We start from the raw sequence: 17246 nt of genomic DNA on the forward strand, positions 1-17246 counted from the left end.
ACTGAAATGACTAAACAACAACAACTTCCCTCCTCTATGACTCCAAGTCCAGGGCCCTAGCTACCCTATATTACCTTTGAATAAAAAAGACAAACCACCCCCTGCAAATAATCTTATGTCAAGTGGGAAAGCTAATATGGAAGGAAAGATTAAAACTCATAAAGCCCTAGCCAAAATCACAAATATATGACATACTAAAATAAGTACAGGATACTTTCTGCCCATCCCAGCCTCCCCTAGGGCAGAAAACAGGTTCAGGGAAGCCAAGCATGTTTTGGAGGAGAAAGAAAAAAAAGAAAACATTGGCTATCTGGAGACCTTCTGCCACTCAGGCTGGGTAAAAAAATGAGACTAGAAACTGAACAGGAATAGGAGTAGGTCTCTCCTCTCCTGTGCTCTGAAAACTGGCTTATGTGGACCAGGGTGTGGGCAAGCAGGCTTCCTAGGGAAAGATGGGATGGATGTCAGCTCCCAGCCAGGAGAAAGGTTTTAGTTTCCAGAGCTAACCTCCCTCTCAATCTCCTTCTCTCTCTGCAAAATAACAAGCCTCCAATTCTTCTCCCACACCACTCCCACAATATCTCTTCCCAGTAGAGGGACAGCCAGCCCTTCCCTCCCCCATAGACTCCTTTGACCTTTACGCCCCAGGTTTAAGCTTGAAAAACTCCTCTTGCTTTTTCAAACCATCAAGAAGCAACAGAACCAGGCAGGCTCAAGTGGCAGATCTTTCCATGGATATCTACATTGTAGAACTGCAAACTGACCTCTTGTGGAGAGGGAAGGAGAAGCAGCACATTCCTCTCATTTTCTGTTTATGAAGTATTTTCTTTGTAACCTATCTGCTGAGTTTGGCTGGTCATGCCCTGCATGCCAACTGCTGTGTATTCAGTCATGGCAAAGAAAAGGAAAACAGAAGGAGAGTGTGCCAGGGAGTACCTCATCTTCTATTGGAAAAATGGAATCCTAGAGTTGGAAAAGAACATTTAAGATTAATCATCTCCCCCATTTTATAGATGATGAAATGGCCCCACAGAATCAAAGACACTTATCTGAAGACACAGAGGTAGCAAGTAACAGAGATGGGAATTGAACCCAGGTCTTCTGCCTTCAAACCTAGTGTTTGTATTAGTATAGTCATCATGTCTATTGTTTTCCTTGTTCTCTTCATTCTACATCAGTCTCTGTATCCTCCAATATTTCCTTGGATTCCTCATATCCATCAAGAAATACTTAGTCATATATATCTACTCATGCAAAGTTCAGCCTAGGATTTTGTCCCTCTCCAGAGAGCCAATTTTTCAGTAGCTAGACCACATGGATGGGTCCAGCAACTCTTTCTCACCCATTGGACATCCAATTAACATATAGCTTTCTTCATCATCCTAGAAGCGTTTGAAATCACTCCTACTACTGAAACCAATGGCATCATCCACCTTGGGTTGGGTCTGTCATGGCAGAGATCAAGAGACAACAGTACTTTGCAGCTGGGCCTAGAAGCCAATCAAGATCCAAGAAATGTGGGGTTTTTTTTCCTCAGAATGTTTCATAAGGACAACACCTAGAACTAGACTCAGTCTCCTGTTTCTGAAAGTAACACTAACGTGACATAGAATTCTATTGTATGTGCAGTCATAGGATCATCAGAGACCATTTAGCAAAACCTGTTATGGATAAAGAAGCTGAGGTCTGCAGAGGTGAACAACTTGTTTGGGGTAATAGAGGTAACACGTGGTGGAACCAGTTATAGGCCCCACATTCTCTAGCAGCAAATCAAGATGCTCATTTCTAGAAGAATTTGCAAACATTTTCACAGGCAAGTAATGAGAGGCATCCTGGTCATAAGGGATAAAGAACTAGCCTGGGATCCAGGAAGGTTCAAGACCCACCTCTGCCCATACCAGCTATGTGGTTCTGGGTAAATCCTTAACTTCTCAGTGCCTGGTGCAAATCTCTAAGATGATGATCTATAGAAAAATTGTTTGCACCCTACCATATACCAAATACTTCATGAAGCACTAGGAATACAAAAAAAGGCAAGAGACAGACAGCCCCTGCTCTCAGAGAGCTCACAACCCAGAGGATAAGACTCTTCTGTACTTCTCCATCATGCCACTGGTACTCACACCTCATCAGCACCCTCTGACCCTGAGGACCTTCCTTCTCTCTGATTGGAGGAGGGAGAGACTCTTAGAGGAGGATCCCAGCCTGTACTCCTCTGGATTCTCCATCGTGCCCCCATGTCAGGAACATTCAAGCACTTCCCGCCTCTAGCACTCCCCATCCCTCTACCATTCAACTCTCTGTGTTATCTTCCCCCATTAGATTGTAAGCTCCTTGAGGGAAAGAAGTACATTTTATCTCTCTTTGTATCCCCAGCATTTGCACAGTGCTTGGCACATAGCAGGTGCTTAATAAATGTTTATCAACTCACTGACTACTGGGAGAGACAATATGGAAATTACTATGTATAAAAGGGGGAAAAAAGGAGGAGAACGAAGCTACCTAAAGTTCTTTCTAACTTGAAAGATGGGAAAGAGAGAGTGAGAGAGAGAGAGAGAGAGAGAGAGAAAGGAAAGAAAGAAAGAACACAAGAAAGGAAGGAAGGAAGAACACAAGGAAGGAAGGAAGGAAGGAAGGAAGGAAGGAAGGAAGGAAGGAAGGAAGGAAGGAAGGAAGGAAGGAAGGAGTATAATTAATAAGAGTAAAGGTACTACCAATTAAGAGGGATAGGAAAAGGATTTTTATAGATGATGAAATTTTATTTGGAATTTGAAGGAAAAAAAACAGGAAAACCAATAAGGAGGAAGAAGCATTCAGGTGTGGGGGTAGCCAATGAAAAGGCATATGGAGATTGAATGTCTTTTTGAAGGAATAGTAAGACCAGTGTCACTGGACTGAAGAAGATGGGGGGAAATGGTGTAAGAAGACTGGAAAGGTAGATGGGAACTAGGTTATGAAGGACTTAAAAGAGCAAACAGGGACTGGTCCTGGATACAAGAGGGAACCAGTAGGATTTATGTGAGTAGGAAGGTGATATGGGGAAGGTCACTTTGACAGATGAGAAAGGGGAATGGATGGATGGATAGATAGAAAGATGAGGCAGGGAAGAGACTTGTCAGGGAAACCAAACAAAAGGCTATTACAATAGCCCAAACATGAAGTTATGAAGGCCTATATCATAGTGATGGTCATGTCAAAGGGGAGAAGGGGGCATATCTGAGATGTTACAAAAGTTACATTGTCAGGACTTGACAAGAGGTTGAATATGAGAAGTGGCTGAGAGGTAAGAGAGGATGAAGAGTCAAGAATGATACTCAAATGTCTGGGGGACTAGGAGGCTTGTGTGTTGCCTTGATAATAGTAAGAGGAAGTTAGGAAGAGGAGTGTATTTTGGGGAGAGAGATAACAAGGTCAGTTTTGGACAGATTGAGTTTAAGATGTCTATAGGTAACAGCTAGGTGGATTGGTGGATAGAGCCAGGCCTAGAAATGGGAGGTCCTGGATTAAAATTTGACTTCAGATACTTCCTAGCTGTGTGACCCTGTGCAAGTCACTTAACTCCCATTGCCTAGCCCTTACCACTCTTCTGTCATAAGCCAATAGGCAGTTCGAGGCTTGATTCTGTAGATCGAGAGAGGAATTTGGGTTGGATACATGGATATGAGAATCATCAGCTCAGAGATGATCATTGAATACATGGAAGGTAATAAGATCACTAAGTAAACTAATATAGAGGAAGAAGAGGAGAAAGTCCTCAACAAAGTCCTAGGATATATCCACCATTGATAAAGGGAATTTCTGAGAAAAAAAATTTCCTTCAGAAAATCTATGAAGTTTAATGGGATGGACATGTCTTCTTCAGATTTCTGGTCTCAGAGACTTATTAGTTGTGTGAGCCTGAGCAAGTCACTTAACTGTATTTGCCTCAGTTCTTTATCTGTAAAATGAGCTAGAGAAGAAAATGGCCAACCTGTATCTCTGCCAAGAAAACCTTAAAAGAGGCCATAGAGAGTGAACACACTGAACAACAACAACAATAAAATCATAGCTATTTTATAGTAAGGAATCTCAGGAATAAAGGGGTTAAGTTATTTGCTCCTGGGTCACATAACTGGTCATTCATTTGTCACAACTGGGTCCCAAGTTAGTCTCCCAAGTCCATTCTTTCAATAAAGATTTATTATGAATCTATTTTGTGCAATCAGTGTATCAATAAGTATTTATTAAACACATACTATGTTCAATGCACTGTACTGATCACTGGGGATGCAAAAGAAGGCAAAAATCATTTCCTGCCCTCTTAGAGCATATATTTTAATGGGGAAGATCACATGTCAATAGCTAAATACCTACAACGCATATACAGAGAAGTTGAAAGGTAATCTAAAAGGGGAAGTCATTAACAAGCAGGAGGAAAAGAGGGGAAAATACAGATTAAGAGACAGCAGTCACGCTCTCCTGGATCAAAATCAGATTAAAATACAACTGGGAAATATTTAACAAAATAGATAAAGATACAATAAAACACAGATAACATGACATTTTTAAACAGTCAATATATACTGTGGGAATCCTTATTTAGGAAATAGTAACCTTCTTTCTATTTGAGTTTGACATCACTAATGTAGTGAATAGGAATTGCCTCAGAATGATAATAATAATAGTATTTATATAGCACTTAACTTTGTGCTAGGCACTATGCTAAGTGCTTTATAATTTACTAATCACTATAGTAATTTACAATTATTGTCTCATTTAATTCTCATAACAACCCTAGAAGATAGGTGCTATGATTGTCTTCAATTATTGTCATCATTGTCGTTGTTCAGTCATATCCAACTCTTCATGATGCCACTGGGGTTTTTCTTAGCAAAGATACTGGAGTGGTTTGCCATTTCCTTCTCTGTCTCATTTTACAGATAAGAAAACTGAGGCAAACAGGGTTCAGTGATTTGCCCAGCATCACAGTTAGTCAGTGCCTGAGGTCAGGTTTGTATTTAGGTCTTCCAAAGCCCAGGTTCAGCATTCAATCCACTATACCACAGCTGCCCTGGGCAAAGAGAGGTTAAGTGGCTTATCCTGGGTCACACAGCTTGCAAATATATGAAGCTAGATTTGAATTCAGGTCTTCTCACCTCTAAGTCTAGTGCCTACCCACTGAATCACCTAGCTGGCTCAGGAAGACAAGGGTTCAAGAGATGCTTCTGGTATATCCTGGCTACCTAATCATGGGCAAGTCATTGAACCAGTCGAAGTGTAGGTATAGCCCTGCCTTGACAGGGGACTTTCTCCATCAAGAGGTCTTTCTACCAAAGAAACCGTAGGTCCAGTTCCTCTCCAAAGGTACCACGCAGCATGCTAAGCATTAGAGGAGAACCAGAGATAAAAAGAACATTGGTCCTAACTTCAACATAACACTTCCTAAAGACACTGGGTTTGGAGTTAGAAGATTTACCTTGACTCCCAGCTGAGCCTTCCCAGCTACACTTCATGTCCCTGACCCTCCAATTCCTCTGCTTTGCAATAAGGTTAATAACAGTTATAATACCTTCCTCCCAGGGACGTCTGAGACAAGTGTGATGAGACACTTAGGGACTATAGAAATGTGAGTCATCATTACTGTTATTATTCCAGTCTTGGCTCTCAGACTATGAGAACACACTTTGGGGTAGGCTGGAACACTGCAGGTTAAAACCAATTTTCTTGGAAAAAAACAATGCATGTTCCCCTGTTATCCAGATTGCTGTCAATGATGGGGAAAAAAGAGAGAGCTGCCTTCCATCCAATTTTTTGTTGTTCAGTAGTTTTTCAGTCACGTCTGACTCCTTCTGACCTCATTTGAGGTTGTCTTGGCAAAAATACTGGAGTGGTTTGTCAGTTCCTCCACCAGCTCATTTTACAGATGAGGAAACTGAGGCAGAGTTGAGTGACTTGCCCATATTCACACAACTAGTTAGCGTCTGAGGCCAAATTTAAACTCAGGGGAAAATGAGAATTCCTGACTCCAGGCTCTGTCCACTGAGCCACTTGGCTCCCTTGCCCCCTATCTAAACATGCTTCCAAATTTATCAGACTAGCTGCTTTGCCTTGGGGGGGTCTCACTGGCTACAGGGACATGGGCTCACCTTCCTCAATGACTCACATTAGCCTTATGCAGTGAGATCAATGAAAAAGAATCAAGAAAGAGAGGCCCAGCTGAATCTCATGGGTGTCTGAATCAGTCACTTTGTATTGATCCATCAGGATGGTGTAACCACTTCAGTCAGTCTCAATTAGAGCTGACCCAGCCTGGCTAGTCTGGAGGCCTAGTTCCTCTCGCTGGGCTGATGAATATTTAGTTCTCTATGGCAATGTCCCCCCTCTTCCTTCCTCCCAGAAGCTCAGACCAGCTTTATGAGGAAGAGACACACAGCAGGGTTTCCTTCACATTCTATAACTCATATTTATCAACAAGAAGGACCATTTATTAGCTAACTTAAAATGCTCTTTACCCCCACATTCCTTAAGAAGAAGAATTATGGACAAGCATGTCTCAGGGGTAAATAGTTCTAGAGAAGCTGTCTGACAATATAAGAAAGCAGCATTAGAATAATAGGAGACAGGGCAGTTAGGTGGCTCAGTGTTTTGAGAATCCGGCCTAGAGATAAGAGTTCCTGGGTTCAAATCTGACCTTAGACACTTTCTAGCTACATGACACTAGAAAAGTCACTTAACTTCCATTGCCCAGCCCTTACCACTCTTCAGCCTAAGGACCTATTGGTCCTAAGTATTGTTTCTAAGATGGAAGATAAGGATTTTTTAAATAAGGGGGGAAAAAGAATGAGGAAACCAAAACTCTCAGCTACAAAGATTCTATCCACTTATTGGATTAGTCGGTGCTACAATGAAAAGTTAAATGTATTTTTTTTATTTAATCCACCCTTCCCCTAAACTTACAAAATTATGCGTGGGCTTGACAAAAAGGCAGCCTCATACTTGACTTTTTCACTGACCCTGTCTACACTGGTGAAGATCTATCTTTTCCTCTCAAATCAGTTCAGTTTTGTCAAAGAAAGTCATTTCCCAAACAAGGGAGTCATCAAAGAGTCATTTCCCAAGCAAGGTTTTGAGGCCTGACTGGTCTGGAGAAAGCTCATATGGGTACAGCTGGCCCATTGGATTCCCCAGACATCCTAGCCACACTACTCTATGTTGTTCCTTCTGGGAGGAATCTTGACATGGACTGTCAAGTCACCTGAATAAGGATTGCTTAGCCCAGATGCATGTACTCCCTGTGCCGAACATTTATTGTTGTTCAATTGTTTTTAGTCCTTCCAATTCTTTGTGACCCCATCTGGGGTTTTCTTGGCAAAAATACCGGAGTGGTTTGCCATTTCCTTCTCCAGCCTATTTGCCAGAGGAGGAAACTGAGGCCAACAAGGTGAAGTGACTTGCCCAGAGTCACATAACTAGTAAGTGTCTGAGGTCATATTTGAACTCTGGAAGAGTTTTCTTGATTCCAGGCCCAGTGCTCTATCCACTTGCTAACTAGCTACCCTGCCCAAACACACCTACATGATGCTTTCTTCATGGCTCCTCCCTCTTACTTGCACCCTTTATTCTTTTTCTCCTTTCCTTCCTTCCTTCCTTCCTTCCTTCCTTCCTTCCTTCCTTCCTTCCTTCCTTCCTTCCTTCCTTCCTTCCTTCCTTCCTTCCTTCCTTCCTTCCTTCCTTCCTTCTTCCTTCCTTCCTTCCTTCCTTCCTTCTTTCCTTCCTTCCTTCCTTCCTTCCTTGTGTTCTTTCTTCCTTCCTTTCTTGTGTTCTTTCTTTCTTTTCTTCTTTTTTAAACCTTTACCTCCTGCCTTAGAATCAATACTGTGTATTGGTTCCAAGGCAGAAAAGTGGTAAGGACTAGGCAATGGGGGTCAAGTGACTTGCCCAGGGTCACACAGCCAGGAAGTATCTGTGGTCAGATTTGAACTCAGGACCTCCTGTCTCTAGGCCTGGCTCTCAATCCATTGAGCCACCAGTTGCCCCCTCTCCTTTCCTTTCTATCAGTTTCATCTGCCCCTGCCTCCCCTTCCTCTTCACCCTCCTCTTTCCACTAGTCCTTTTTCAGGAGCTATTTACCCAAATAGGGAGAAATTTACTCAATAGATATGTATAGCAGAGAAGGCTGCTTTTTACCCAATAGATATGTATAGCAGAGAAGGCTGCTTGCTTGTTCAGGAGGTTGACATCTCGGTGCCTCTGTCTCACCATCTGTCTCATGGCAGAAATGGATGCTGGGATAAATATGAAATGAACCTTCACCTACTTAACCTCACAGGTGAAGCCATTTAGGAAGCAGGGTAACTTCCGTGGAATTCTAAAGTAACAAGCTCCACTAGCATGGTCTCCTCTAAGACTAGCTCCAGAGGCACATTCAGAAATGTGAAATGGTAACAGATGGCATTTGGATCTGTATGCCAGTTGCTTGGATCCACTTTGCCCAGAACAGATGTGCCAGCTGCATCTGCTATCATTAAAGGTTGTTTGCTTTAAGAAGAAGAAAAAACCTAAATATCTCTTTGTCTTCTCTACTTTCTGTATCTATATTGCAGAGAAGGGTCAGGGAAATAGCTGGGGAGGTTAACGTATTGATTAAAGATTAAGTCAGTCAACAAGTATTACCAATATGCCAGGCCCTGTACTAACTGCTGGGGATACAAAGAAAGGTGAAAGATAGATGTAGATCTGCAATAGATCTTTGAGGCCTTCTAATGTACCCTTACATTTTACAGATGAGAAGCTAAGTGATCATCCTTCCATTTCTCATTCTGCCCCACTCAGAATCATGATTTTCAAAGAATAAAACAAAATAGATAATATTACAAAGGAAACTAATTATATTGAAATAAAGATATATTTTTTTTCCTATATGAGTTCACAGATCCCCTTCAAATAACTCAGATCCCCAGGGGTCCAAGGACTACAGGTAAAGAACTTCTTATTCTACACTATCCTCTTTTCTCTCCTTCTTTGCTCCTTTCCCTAATAAAGAGGTAGCTTTTTCTCCTCGTAGTCAGAGAAATAGAATGAGAGAAATTCTCCATCCCATCCTCTCCAAAAATGTACCCCTTGTTTCCTTCTCTGTCTCTGTATCTCTGGGTATATGTGTATGTCCATCTCCCTCCCTCCCTCTCTCTCTCTCTCTCTCTCTCTCTCTCTCTCTCTCTCTCTCTCTCTCTCTCTCTCTCACACACACACACACACACACACACACACACACACACTAAACAGAGTTCTCTCTATAATCACTCTAATCCTATCTTACCACTTAACTGCTGAGCATCCCTACTTGAACATCCCATCAGCAACTAGCCCCTCCATAAATCCAAAACAGAAGTCATTATCCTTTCTTATAAGACTAGTCCCTCTGAGCAACCCAGTTCAGTTGTGGGTGCCACCATCTTTCCAGTTGCCAGAGCTTACCACCCACAAATCTTCCTTCTATACTCTTCTCTCTGCCTCATCGTCCATAACGAATCAGTTACCAGGTCTTGATTCTCTTACCATACCATCTCTTGTAGTCCTAACCCCCCTCTCTGTATTGCAAGCACCCTAATTCAGATTCTCATCACCTCCCAATGGGACTATTGTCTAGCTCCCTTCCTTGACTCCCTGCTTTGCAGTCTTTCCCTCTCCAGTGACTTTGTCAACTGTTATGAAAAGAATCTTCATTCAGTTCAGGTCTTACTGTGTTACTATACTGCTCAGGAATGTTCAGTGACTTCTCTATGACAAAATATAGACACCTTAGCTTGGTATTTAAATCTCTTTATGGTTGGTCTTCAATACTCCTTTCCAAACTTAATTTCACATTACTATTTTCATAGTCTCCTTTTCAGCCAAACCAACTTACAGTGCTCCCCAAACTTAGCACTCCATCTGAAGCGTCTAGAAGCTATTGGTGTATGTAGTACACCAAGAGGATTCACAGCTCTTGTGTGACAACTTGCTTTTCAGGACTGCTCATCTTCCTTTGATGTCGTTCTATCAACCCAACTCTCAGCTGTAGTTCCAAGAGGTTATAGCGTGCTCAGCGGCTACACCCAAGTAAAACACATCCTGGCATGCAGGCAAAATCATGTTGAGGATAACGGACACACCCATGAAGTTGGAGGGGCTGGGTGTCTACCCAAGTATGTGAAGGCTTCCCCAGCAGAATGGGAGGATGAGAACAATTTGTTCTAACTGCCATAAAGGTAGCTGAAGTAGGCGCTGTGGAGAGCTAAGGGCTTGGTCACATATTGAAGACCCCAAGATCATCCACCGCATCCCAGGCCACAGGCCATCACCAGTTGTCCTGATTGTGTCTTAACCCTAGACTCCCATGATACTGGAAGAGAGCAAGGCTGGCTAACTTGTGCAACTCGCCTCACTTAAATCCAAATCATGTACAAGTCATCACCCTGTGATGTCACTGGTCCTCTTTGAAGACAACAGATGAACAACAAGCAGCTATCCCAAATAGCTAAAATGTACTTCCTCTTCTCTCTGCCTTGTATAATCCTTTGACTCTTTCTAGCTCCATCTCAGAGATTACTTCCACCTAGAAACCTTACCTGACCCCCCAGTAATTAGTGCTACCCATCTTCTCAAACATCTTGCATTTACTTATTTGTATAAAGTAAGTAGGAGGCCTGATATTTGAATCCAGATCATCTGCTAAATGGCAAATCCAGAGGTTTCCCTACTATACCAGTGGGGAGAGAAACTAGGCCATGACAGGAACCAAGATTGCAAAGTACCCTGCTTTTAGGTGAACTGTAAAGTTCAGTAAACTGCATTTCACATCCCAGCTAGAAAGGAAAGGAATAGATAGTGTCATCATAAGGCTAACTTGAATAGATCTCCCAGAGGGTCAGAAAGGAGGGAAGATGGCATCTCCTAGGAGAAAGGGAACAAATTTTACCATTACATTGTTAGGTTCCCCTAATTGTGCCCTAGAAGTCTCTGAGTTTTTCATTGGCACTCACAACATTATCTAAGGGTTTAGGATAGTGCACTAACAAAAGACATTAAATTCTTCTGGGCTTTTAAAAATACTGGGGGAAGCTAGGTGGTTCAGTGGACTGAGAGCCAGGTCCAGAGATGGAAGGTCCTGGGTTCAAATCTGATCTCAAACACTTCTCAGCTGTGCAACCCTGGGCAAGTCACCTAACCTCCATTGCCCAGCCCTCACCACTCTTTTGCCTTGGAACTCATAGATAGTACTGATTCTAAGACTGAAGATAAAGGTTTTTAAAAATCCTATAACATGGAAAAAGTAGTACAAGAGTTCTATATTTCTAGTATTAGAGGGCATGACACATTGAGAAAATTGAGGACTGCAATGTGCTAAGCATTCCTTTTTAAAAGAGTAAAAGTTAAAAACCATTTAAAAATCATAGAATTGAGGAATGTCAGAGGTGGAAGAACCTGGTGATAAAGTCTATCTCCCTCAGTTTATTCCCTAGTGAAGAAGTAACTCTTTTCTTGGTAGTCAGAGAAATAAGAAGAAGACTATGACAGATCTTTGTTCCCATCCTCTCTAAAAGTTTGCTCCTTATTTCATTGTCTTGTATCTTTAGGTCTTGGTATGTGTCTGTCTCTGTCTTGCTGTTTCTGTCTCTTTCTCATAAAACGAATCTAGATGTCTCTCAGTTGGGAGCAACATTCTTTATATCAATCTGCCAGAAAAACAGTTTGGTTTGGTCCCCAAAACTTAGAATAACATTCACTGTCCTATGCCTTCTTCCTTCCTTCGCTCTTCCTATACCTCTCTCTTCACTTCCTCAGAATCTCCCCAATATAGTTTCTATTGAAATTAAACAGAAAAAGGATTGAAAAAAGGAGGCAGAGAAGCTACATGAGGGCCTTCTTGACAATGGGAGGTAGGGGGAACAAACATTTTTTAAGCATTTATTATGTATGAGGCAAGAGGCTAAGCATTTTTCCGAAGATTATCTCATTTAAGGACTAATAAACTCTAGAATAAGTGTTAGGGGCAGAGATCCGTAAAACATAGATTCTAACTTCCCCCTCCCAATATTGAGTGGATTAACTGTGAAGCTCCCTGAAGTGATCCCTTTCATCTATGCATTTGTAGATGTTAAATCACTTTCTCATCTCTGGAAGCTGGGTTCCAGGCACACAAATCTCTAGCACATCATCTTTCCTAAAGAATAAAATATGGTGTCCAGAAACTGCCTTTCCCCCAAATCCCTTGATGCTTAAAGGCTTTCCTTTTCCTCTTCTCCTCCATCCCAGGACACAATGAACTGCCTGACTAAAATTTTTCTGTCCCCAAATGAAAGGAGACTCAGTCTCATCTGATTTTCATTCAGTGTAGACCTGTGCTTAGGACTGCTTATCTCCTCTCACCAAGAGTAGAGAAGACAAATTACTATACTGAATCGCTGTTATAGACACTTTCTCACTCATTTCTTTACCTCTGATCAGATTCCTTTGATGACCCAGGCAGCAAACAGTTCTATGCTGCTTTTCACAACTAAGAGACATTTTAAAAAGGAGGTGGTTTTCGTTTTTCTCTGGATTTCTGGAGGGGCTGATCTTGCTCACTAAAATTCTAGGTCAGAGGAGGTCTCCTCTTTGCTTGGCTGTGAGCTATGAAAAACAGACCTAGTAGCTCCACAGAGAGCCTTCTTTGCCCAAAGTCAGTATATTTCATTCTGGGCACCACTGGCTTTTCATTTGTCCTGAGCATCATTCCCTTTTTCTGTCCTACTGTTTTAAAGAAGATGTTAGCATATTGGATTCTTTCATGGGAAGGGGCCATCTTCAGTTAGAAGTATGAGAGGATTTTTCTATTGGAGGGTAAAATATTCTAGTCTTGCAGCCTTCTTTTCCATCTTTCTTCTCCTTCCTGAAGTAAACCTGCCCTCTGCTGTTCATATAAAGCCATATTCCTAGAGCAAATTTTTCCCCATACTCCACTTTTAAAAAAACATCTTGAGAACTGACAGCACCCTCAAAATTGTTTCACCTCCAGAAAGGATCTCTTATAGTGCCTTTAATTTAGTTATCTTCTTTCACTCCCTCCCTTCCTTCTTTCCTTCCTTCTTTTCTCTTCTTTCACGTTCTTTTCTCTTCTTCCTTTCTTTTCTCCTCTTTCTTTTCTTTTTCCCTTCTTTTCTTCCTTTCTTCCCTTTCTTCTTTCCTTCCTTCCCTCCTAGCTCAGTAGATAGAATGTTGGACTTAAACAATGGAAATAATTAAGATGAAAAAAAATCATGGTGGATCTTTTTTCTTTACTTTCCCCTCCTTCATGAAGATTTCCCCGTTTTCTCACTCATCACTTCATAGCTTTTGAATTATAAAGTTGCTTAGAAGTCATCTAGGCCAATGTCCTCCATTTACTGTGAAGGAAACTGAGGGTAATGAAAATTAAATTATTTACCCAAAGTCACACAAATAATGTCTGGCAGAGATGAGATTTGAACCCAGAGCCTCTGACCCTAAATCCATTTAAACACATTGTCTCTCCCTCTTAATCTTCTTCATGGTGGAAATAGGAAGAATGAGGTGTCTCTAAAAGCTAGATGGCACATTGAAGAGAGGGTTGGGCCTGGAGTTAGGAAGATGTGAGTTCAAATGTGGCCTCAGATACTTACAGTTGTGTGGTCTTGGACAAGTCACTTAACCTCTGTCAGTTTCCTTAATTGTAAAATGAGAATAATAACAATATCTAGTCTAGGTGCTTAACAGGTATATATGGTTATCTGTAACCACATATGGTTTTATATAATATTATTATTTTATGTGTGTGTGTGTGAATCTTCATTTTAAAGTTGAGGAAACTGACAAAAACAGAGTTAAGTGACTTGCCCGGGGTCACATAGCTATTAAGTGTCTGAGCCTGGATTTGAACTCAGGATTTCTTGACTCTAGGCACAGCACTCTATTCACTGTGCTATTGAGCTGCTTAGATAATCTCCTGGAACTGGGCAAAACTCCATCTATATCCATGAAGGATTTCCTAAAACAGAGATAAGGTTTCCTGGACCCTCAGGCTACAAAGAGGTTCCAAATTGCCCTTTGCCAAGAATTAAGGGCAATCACTAATCAGTCTCAAGGTTGAACTCATTCTACTGCCTTACATATATTCTATACTTAAGGGGAGCTAAAGCTCTTACCATTCTTGGTACATCCCCCCATGCTTTTCTGTCTTTACACCTTTGCCCCCATGGTTCCTTATGCCCAAAATGCTCTCCTTTCCTCTTCTACTTGCTAAATTTCTATCTTTTCCTTTAAAATTCAGGTCAAATATCACATCTTCCTGGAAACTTCCATATGATGCGTTCTCCATCCAGTCAACTCTTTCCTCACACCTCCCTTAACACTTCTCTTACAGCTCTCTGATTATATTATCTGCATGAAAAAAATTCCTACTCCAAAGCCTAATCGTGGCACAGAGGGGACCTTTGGCTCCCAAAGGCAGGGTTAGCAGATCCCAGGCTCTGACAGGCTCCCCCACATTACAGAGGCTTTGACTCTAGCCCAGGCAACAAACTATGTTTGCATTTTGAAGATCAGCCCAGCTGAATTTACTTGGTCATAGAGCCAATAAAACCAAGTCATTCATGTATTTATCAGACTTCCCCTACTAGAAAGGAAGCTCCATGATAGCAGGAACTAACCTTTATATTGTTCCTCGCTTAGGTCAGTGTGGGAAGACACAGACTAGGTAAATAATACTTAAGAAAACCACGTATCTATAAGAAAACCTGTATCTATTGTGGTGTAGTCCCATAATTAGTAGCAGCTCTCTCTAGTCTGTCAGAGTGCCATTGCAACAAGTAATAGTGTCATACAGATTAACATTTCTATTTCACTATACACATGGCTTGTGTCCATGCATAAACTCTATATCTAAGTATGTATATTTATATGCCCATACATATATTTTGTTTTCTTATTATGTGTATATATTCATACTTTTTTCTTATGTATTAAATACCTAGTCTAGGTGCTTAATAGGCATATATGTAACCATATTGGAAAGTATATATAACTATATATATTATATTCTTATTATTATCTACCAAGTCAGTGTCTATAGAGAGAAACATACTTTTAATATTTGTCAACTCTATATGGGGCAGCTAGGTGGTACACTGGGCTAGAGAAAAAAAAACATCTTCCTGAATTCAAATCCAGCCATGGATACTTACTAGTTGTGTGACCCTGGGCAAGTCACTTTACCCTGTATGCCTCAGTTTCCTCATCTGTAAAATGAACTGGAAAAGGAAATGGCAAACCACTCTAGTATCTCTGCCAGAAAAGCCCAAATGGGGTCACAAAGAGTCAGCCATGACTGAAAAACAACTGAACAACATGTATGTTTATATATATGCATGTCATGTGCATACACACACACCTATCTATTTGAACATCACACACATGTATTCATGCCAGTGCACAAATCATATGCCTACACGTATGTGTATATAAATGCATGTGTCCATGCTCATATATGCCCCCAATGACTTGTCTTCCTCACATAACTGTGTCCTCCCTCAAAGGGCATATCTAAGGATCTTATTATTCACTTTGCATGGTCAGGAGCTCATCTGGAGGGCCCCAGGGTATTTGGCTACCAGTTCCTGTGGTCCAATCAACCCTTTGTGAGTAGTCAGGGGCAAGTGCAGGGATTCTCTTGGATTACTTTGTGAAGAAGTTTGAGTTTTGTGTTTTTTGATGGCCTTACACTTTGAGCTCCTTGAGAAAAGGGACTATTACTTGTCTTCCTATCACACATTGTAGGGACTTTATAAATGTTTGTGAACTGACTGTTCTCATCTGTAAAATGAAGAGGTTGGGTAAATGGGTTGTAAAATGAATAGAGCCCTGGGCCTGGAGTCAGGGACATTCATTTTCCTGAGTTCAAATCTGGACTCAGACACTACTAGCTGGATGACCCTGGGCAAGTCACTTAACCCTACTGACCTCAGTTTCTTCATTTGCAAAATGAGACAAAGAAGGAAATGACAAACCACTCTGGTGTCTTTGATTTGCCAAGAAAACTCTAAATGGGGTCACAAAGAATAGGACATGAACAACAAAAGAAAAAAAACAAAATTCCTTACAAGCAAACCCATGAAGAACAAGGATAGTATCGTTTTCATAGAGCTATATATTTTTTTTAAACCCTTACCTTCCGTCTTGGAGTCAATACTGTGTATTGGCTCCAAGGCAGGAAAGTGGTAAGGGCTAGGCAATGGGGGTTAAATGACTTGCCCAGGGTCACACAGCTGGGAAGTGTCTGAGGCCAGATTTGAACCTAGGACCTCCCGTCTCTAGGCCTAGAGCTGTAAATTTTGCAAAATAATTTAAAAACATTACCTCATCTGTTCCTCATAAAAACTCTGGGAGGTAGGGGCTATTATTATACCCATTTTGTAGAACATGATATTGTTCCCATTTTTACAAAAGAGAAAACTGACATTTAGAGATGATGCATAATTTGTCAAAGGGCACATAGCTCTAAAATATCTGAATTAGTATTTGAACCCTGGTCATCCTGTCTGCAAGTTCAGCTCCCTACCCACTACAAAAAGCTGCTTCCTAAGCTGAGACAGTAGGCCTGAGGAAACTGAGGCAGCAGAGGCTAAGTGATTCACTCATATTCTTTCAGCTAGTAAAGGTTTGAGGCAGTATTTGAACTTCAGTCTCCTGACTCTAGATCTAAGTACTCTATCCACTGCATTCCCCAGCTGCCCTGAGCTACCTACCCATAATGCAGTTAATGCCAGTGTTTCTATCTTCATTTCTAAATAACCAATCCATAATGATTTCTTTTTAACTTAAATTATTTTAATAGCCCCAAATCCCTTTTCTCTCCTTCCTACCTCCTCCTACCATGGGAGGTAAAAAAAGGAAAACAAAATCCTTTTAACAAACATCTTTTAGTATCTACTATAGGCCAGGCCACATGTTGGGTGTGGGTTAACAGCTCCAAACCTCATTTCTGAGACATTCTCAATGCCCTCAATAGCTTTTCAGATCTTCTTGGTCTCTGAGACCTACTTCTATGAATCAATTTAACATAAAGAATATTATATGCACAGTCATACACTTTGGAATAATACAGTCACACAAATGATTCTTAATCAGCTCCTAGTCATACAAAGGCAAAAATGAAGCATTCCCAAACTGTCAGGAAGCTTACATTCTATGTGTTTCCAAAAGATAAATTTGAGGCTTAGTGAGCTGAACCAATT

The 17246-nt window shown here is 41.2% G+C and overlaps 1 protein-coding gene across 6 annotated transcripts in view; it reads left to right on the forward strand.

The window, feature by feature from the left end:
* The window catches only part of KALRN (kalirin RhoGEF kinase), a 1009634-nt gene that overhangs the window by 958908 nt on the left and 33480 nt on the right, over nucleotides 1–17246 (forward strand). The window lies entirely within an intron of this gene.

The sequence above is a fragment of the Monodelphis domestica genome, chromosome 4 (genome assembly GCF_027887165.1).
Source record: "Monodelphis domestica isolate mMonDom1 chromosome 4, mMonDom1.pri, whole genome shotgun sequence".
Lineage (NCBI taxonomy): Eukaryota > Metazoa > Chordata > Mammalia > Didelphimorphia > Didelphidae > Monodelphis > Monodelphis domestica.